The sequence below is a fragment of the Apium graveolens genome, chromosome 8 (assembly GCF_009905375.1).
Source record: "Apium graveolens cultivar Ventura chromosome 8, ASM990537v1, whole genome shotgun sequence".
Classification (NCBI taxonomy): Eukaryota; Viridiplantae; Streptophyta; class Magnoliopsida; order Apiales; family Apiaceae; genus Apium; species Apium graveolens.
The window spans coordinates 108846058-108852275 of NC_133654.1; the positions used below are offsets into that span (position 1 = coordinate 108846058).

Consider the following 6218-nt stretch of genomic DNA (forward strand, 5'->3'; position numbering starts at 1 on the left):
TCAGAAGCTAAAGTTGAATGATCGAAGTCTCCTTCAGGTTCAGTCGAAAAGATCGAAGCGAAGCCATCAATTCAACCATTTGCATGGTCTCCCCTAAGTTTTACCTCTTTTTTTCCAAATGTGTAACACCCCCAAATCCGGGGTCGGGGATCCGGGTTGTCACGAGTTCCATTTCCCTTAATAACACCCAATCTTAATAAATAATCAACTACTCTATACTGTGACCCCATAATAAACACACACACCACAAGTTATAGTCTCAGAGATGAACACTCAAAAATAACACAAGTCCTTATATTCCACAATTATAAACCGTTACACCTTAAAAAGGTTCTGAATAAATTTACATATTCCTTGCCATTATTACAATTCATATTATACATAAGTTTGGTTCATCAATAGTTGAAAACCTAGCCTATTGGTAGCTCCTACCTTAGCTACGGCGGTATCAACGCTTCCAGAAGACTGCAGAACGTTTTCTAACCGCTTGCGAATCAGGAGCTTGGTCCTGTTCATCTTTTCTATCTGTTGTTGTGTGATGAAAGAAGAAAGCAAGGGTGAGTAGCAAGCCCACCAAAATAATATGTATAATGATTAACAATATATGAGCCTTCTCATAGTACTCATGAAAGTCTTGGTCAAAAGAAATGAACCAAGTTTGATATCTTAATGCGATGAAGTCACAAAATATTCAGTATATATACATATATACTTTTCAAAATCTTGGAAGTCCTCTTCCATGCATAATATACACAGAGTTCCAGTTTATAACTGTATAAAAATATCGTTGCAAGGTGATCTCATATATCTACCCTTGTCTCAACGATTTTCTGAAAATCTTTGATATGCATAAGATAATCATTAACTAGATATAAGTTGAAAATATGAAGTTACAAGATACCCCAATATACTTATATCTTTTCCAAATATTACTTGAACTACCACCATTCAAGTTATAATCAGTTCAAAAGTTCATCACATAGATGAGACTACAAGACAAGATTTGAATAGATTCAATCTTTGAATATCATTATAAATAATGAAGTTACGAGATACTTCATTAAATCCCGATATATATATACACCTATATATATACATTTCATACACTCCTTGAAAACCTCTGTTATGAAAATTATAAACAGATTTGCAATATCCAATGAATTTGGAAAGGAGAAAACCTTGGCATAAACCTGATATCTTGCTGATCAGGCAAAGATACCAATAAGTAACCTTTTCTACTAGTAGATGGACGAATTCCCCACTGATCATCACCCTGGCCGCAATACGACCTTATGCTGGACTGCCACTCAGCCACTTACGCATTTGATGGACTCCCACTGAGCCACTTACACTTTCATGGACGTCCACTGAGCCCATGTTGCTTATGCCGACTCAAATAGATGAACTTACTTCCCGAACGATGGGCAAGTAATCAAGATGTTTTCTCAAAACAGCAACCTCGTTGCGAATGTAAAATACACCACTAAGCCGGATCCCTCAAGTTTTGAACGAGTATTTAAATCCCCTTTAAAAGGAAGATCTTAAATATAAAAATGAGTTTTGGGATCCGCTCTAACTTTTAAAAATCATTTTGAAGACTCGAAAACACTTTAAAGAGTGTTTGGAGTAATGCTGATTTAATGAAATAAATCAGTCCCAATATATTAGAAAATATCTGAATATTATTATTTAAATAATATTCCCATAAAGAATAATCTTTATAAAAATAATTGAAGTAGAAGTTTTAAAACTTATACTTGAAATGAGTATTAAATAACCAAAGATATACTTATACGAAAGTACTATCTTTATTTGAATAATCAAAGATAAGTTTGATTATCGACACCTTATTCTTTAATAAAATAAAGAATATATCTCAGCAAATAATCGGAGTCATAGATCCTCAAATGAATATTCAAATAATATTCATTAAATAATATAAACTGAGTCATAAGCCCTCGAATGAATATTCAAATAATATTCAATAAATAATATAAAGGAGTCATAAGCCCTCGAATGAATATTCAAATAATATTCAAATAATAAAATAAAAGGAGTCATAAGTCCTCAAATAAATATTCAAAATAATAGTCATTTAATAAAATAAAGAAGTCATAAGCCCTCGAATGAATATTCAAAATAATATTCATTTAATAAAATAAAGAAGTCATAAGCCCTAGAATGAATATTCAAAATAATATTCATTTAATAAAATAAAGAAGTCATAAGCCCTCGAATGAATATTCGTAATAATATTCATTAAATAAAATAAAGGAGTCATAAGCCCTCGAATGAATATTCAAAATAATATTCATTTAATAAAATAAAGAAGTCATAAGCCCTCGAATGAATATTCGTAATAATATTCATTAAATAAAATAAAGGAGTCATAAGCCCTCGAATGAATATTCGTAATAATATTCATTAAATAAAATAAAGTTATCGAATAAACCTTATTCGATTAATAGTTTTAAAAACTATATCAATATATATATATAAATATATATTATACTCGGGAGCCTCGCCTCCCAGTTTTAGAAAAAGTTCACCTTTTGATCCCCTATACTAAGGGTATACGCAAATACCGCTTATCTCTAGCATATGTATTATGCAAAGAATAAGCATTTGAACCAAAAGATATATAAATCAAGAATACGAAACAGGCATGCATATATACCATATCACATGCTACAATATATCGCAAGAATTTGCTAATAACAAATATGCATTTATCACAAGATCATGCATATACACATATACATCACAACAACAGTATAACGGGTAGAAAACTTGCCTGAGCGACTGGGGGTTACAAATGGCTCGGGACGAGTCTGGTAACCTATAAACAACATATAAGTTGGAATTAAACCGAAGTCACTTGTAAATCTATACTTTAACCAAATTAGATTCTAACGCTCGCTTTGCGCTTACTGATTCTCTTAAGTCGCTCGAGTACCCTCGGCTCCACCATTTTTAATAAATTAACCATTATGAGTTTTAAGGTGATTCATTTGCGAGTGTCTTACCAACTGCCTATTACACTTTACATAAATGTTTCATACTCCAATTAGTCATTTAAGGTCTTTAACCTATGTTTCAAAGTAAGGCGAGGGGTAATGTTTCGTTCGCGAAACGTCGTTACTTAAAACGGCCGTTTCTCCTAAACCGTACATCGGAATCAAACGAACCACATATCAAAACGAAGCTCGTAACATGAACTATCTAAAAATGGCAATGGTCAAAACCTAGCAGGGAGTTCTCGTATCCTAATGTTATGAACAAAAGCAGTCTAAAGTAAATTGGACATTACGACGGCTATGTTTACGCGATTTCCAAATTTTTTACCATTCCAAATCATATCAATCCAACTACCAATCAACAACAACTCAAGATACACATCAATTCTACTGATTTCAGTCATAATAAGCTCAAGGATCTCAATCCAATCATATATTATAACATCTCCAAATTCAACTAAACTACTTAACAATTAAGCTCGAATCATGCTTATCATTCAAATTACTACTCATCCATCCAAACCATCTCCAAACTTCAACATTCAAACTTATTACTAAAGGGTGTGCAGATTTATACCTTTCTTGGAGGGTAAAAAGTTACTAGGAAGCCTTATGGAGCCTCCTACAAGCTTGATCTTTCCAAAGAAATCAAGAACACAAAGTTAGGCTTTGAAGTTTCTAAAAGTCCGATTTAAAGAACTGTAAAAATGAGGGTCTTACCATGCTTATTTGGAAGAGACTTGTGAACAAGAGTTGTAGGCCATCTCAATACCTTTCCAACGAGCTGTAGAACACAGAATTGGAATGAGTATTGAAGGAGATATGACAGTTTGAAGTTGCTGGGTTTGTTTTAGCCGAGAGCTTTCTTCTTGAAATGGGAAAGTCAACTTTCAATTTGTATTTGTGTTATGATATTTGTTGGTTGGTTGCTTCCTTTTGTCTTGGAATTAAATTAAATTTTTACCATGGTGAAAAATGTGTGGCTCACAATCAACCAACCAATCCTTCCCACTTGTCATGCTTAGGTCATCAAGCTTAGGTCATCTTGTTACACTTGTCTTCTTCTTGTTGGTTTGATGACATCATCATCCCTAACCTCCTTGATTAACTCCTAATTGCTTGCCTAATGACCGCTGATCTGTTATACGGTTCGCTTAACTTTCGTTCTCGTTTATCGTTTGAGGAATCATATCCGGGATCTTATCACTTGGGTTCCCCTAAACCTTCCTCAATATTTTATATTCCTTTTTATGATCCCCTCTTAAAATCCTTGAATTTAAATCTTATTTATCCTGTTACCTTATACTCACTTCTTTCTGTATTGATTTCTGGGAAAAATCAAAGTGTTCGGAATTGGATTCTGACGATCTTTACATACACTTATATACCATATAGAGTACTAATAAAATCTCAGAATATCAATAACAGAACCCCTACATAGTGTGGCATGAAAAGCTTTCTTATTCAGCATAATCAGCAAAATCACTATTCATAAGGGTTTCAAAATTCCAAAAATTGGGGTTATTACAAAATGAACCGAACCTCGATACCACATTCATCAAAGAGGAGAACGAGGACAGTTGACTACCGCTAAAAGTAAGACTACGAGTACACATTGTATGATTAAAAACTATCGCTGCATACTACCCGGTGCTTGCAGGTCTGACTGGTGCCTTCTCTCCAACAGTTGCTTCAATCAATGTTAAGTCTGACTACGAGGCTACTTAGCCCGCAGCTGACTACTTATTGAAAGACCGAACAGGAAATGAAAAGTCGTACTACAACAACTGTAAACATCCCGTCCCCGCTCTTACTTTGATCGACTTGCCCACACAGCGTCTTTTCTGAGAGAAGAAGTCAAGGGGCTAAGTGACTCTCAAAAGTCGTCTTTTATATCGCGCCAAGAGAAATGACATAGATAAGATCATTGCTTAAAGAGTTTCATTGTCGAATTTTTATCATCCCAATAGTAGCTGCAGACCAAAGGTGCTTTATGAAAGTCGGCCCACAACAGTGAAAGTACGAGGGATTATGTCGATCGAACGAAAACAGCTTCTTGCCTTTTTTGCCTATCTGGTTTGACTACTCTGCTTGCTTAACACAAGTCTTATTTAACCTTCACAGACCACTTCACTACCCAGTAAGCGTAGGCTCGAAAGCAACGGATTAAGCAACTTGCGTGAAACTTGAGCAGTTCTCCATACCATAAGGGGCAACAAGCAACAGATTGAGCTGAATGTCGTTGCTCTAATGCCTCGTTACATATACTTCACTCGCTCGTTAGCGCTTTAGTTTGATTGCAGGGCCTTTACCTTTAGGCTTGACTAATAAGATAGATAGGGCTTTTCTCGCTTGTTTGAGACCATATAAGGCTTTCTTCAATCGGCAAACAAGGGGAAGCCTGATAGGGCTTTAAGAGACGAGGACAGGGGCATGCCTGACTCTTTAGAAAGTATACAAGTGTTGAAAGAGTGAAGTCTGGGGACAACGGTAAACGTGAGGAATGGGGCCTCCAAACCGCCTTACTAAAGAAGTTTGCAAGCAAGGGACATGCCCTACCTTTCCAACTAAGTCCAACGCGAGGAGGTCAATCTTAAGTGTTGGAAGCTACTTCTAAGGTACTCCCCCTCATCTATAATTCACTATAAAAGATAGGCAATTGAGAGATAATAGGGCGATAGCGATAGACACAGAAACTGAAAGAAATAGATGAAAAAATGACTTCCGTAGAGGATAGAGTCAACCTGCTTAGATAGGGCGATAGCCCAGTTTTGGTTGAATATCCTTTCCTGTGTTTGTCTTGTATTGAGGTATACTGAAGATATGAGTCAAAGTAGGTAACAGAAGAGGATGGATGTCTGAGCGGTTGAAAGAGTCGGTCTTGAAAACCGAAGTATTGATAGGAATACCGGGGGTTCGAATCCCTCTCCATCCGCGAGGTCAGTACTCACTCTTGCGTAACGAATCGGATAGATGCTTGTGTTATAGGTTATCTCTTGTCTCCCTTTCGTTATCTTCCTATAGGTTGGGGAAGGGCCGGGTGTCCCTCTCGTTCAGTGATCCCCGGAGCGGGGCGTGGTCAAGGGATTCGGGGGTAGAGGAGGTTGGGCACAATCCGTACAAATGACATAGAATAAGATGGCATCAAAGAGAGAAGGATAGTTAATCCAATAGTACTGATAGGACCTTTTCATCTAATAG

The 6218-nt window shown here is 36.0% G+C and overlaps 1 non-coding gene across 1 annotated transcript; it reads left to right on the forward strand.

Moving 5' to 3' along the window:
- The first annotated feature begins 5865 nt into the window (after positions 1 to 5865).
- TRNAS-UGA (transfer RNA serine (anticodon UGA)) lies at positions 5866 to 5952 on the forward strand. The gene has a single exon. It is a non-coding gene; the product is annotated as a tRNA-Ser (tRNA).
- Positions 5953 to 6218: the final 266 nt, after the last annotated feature.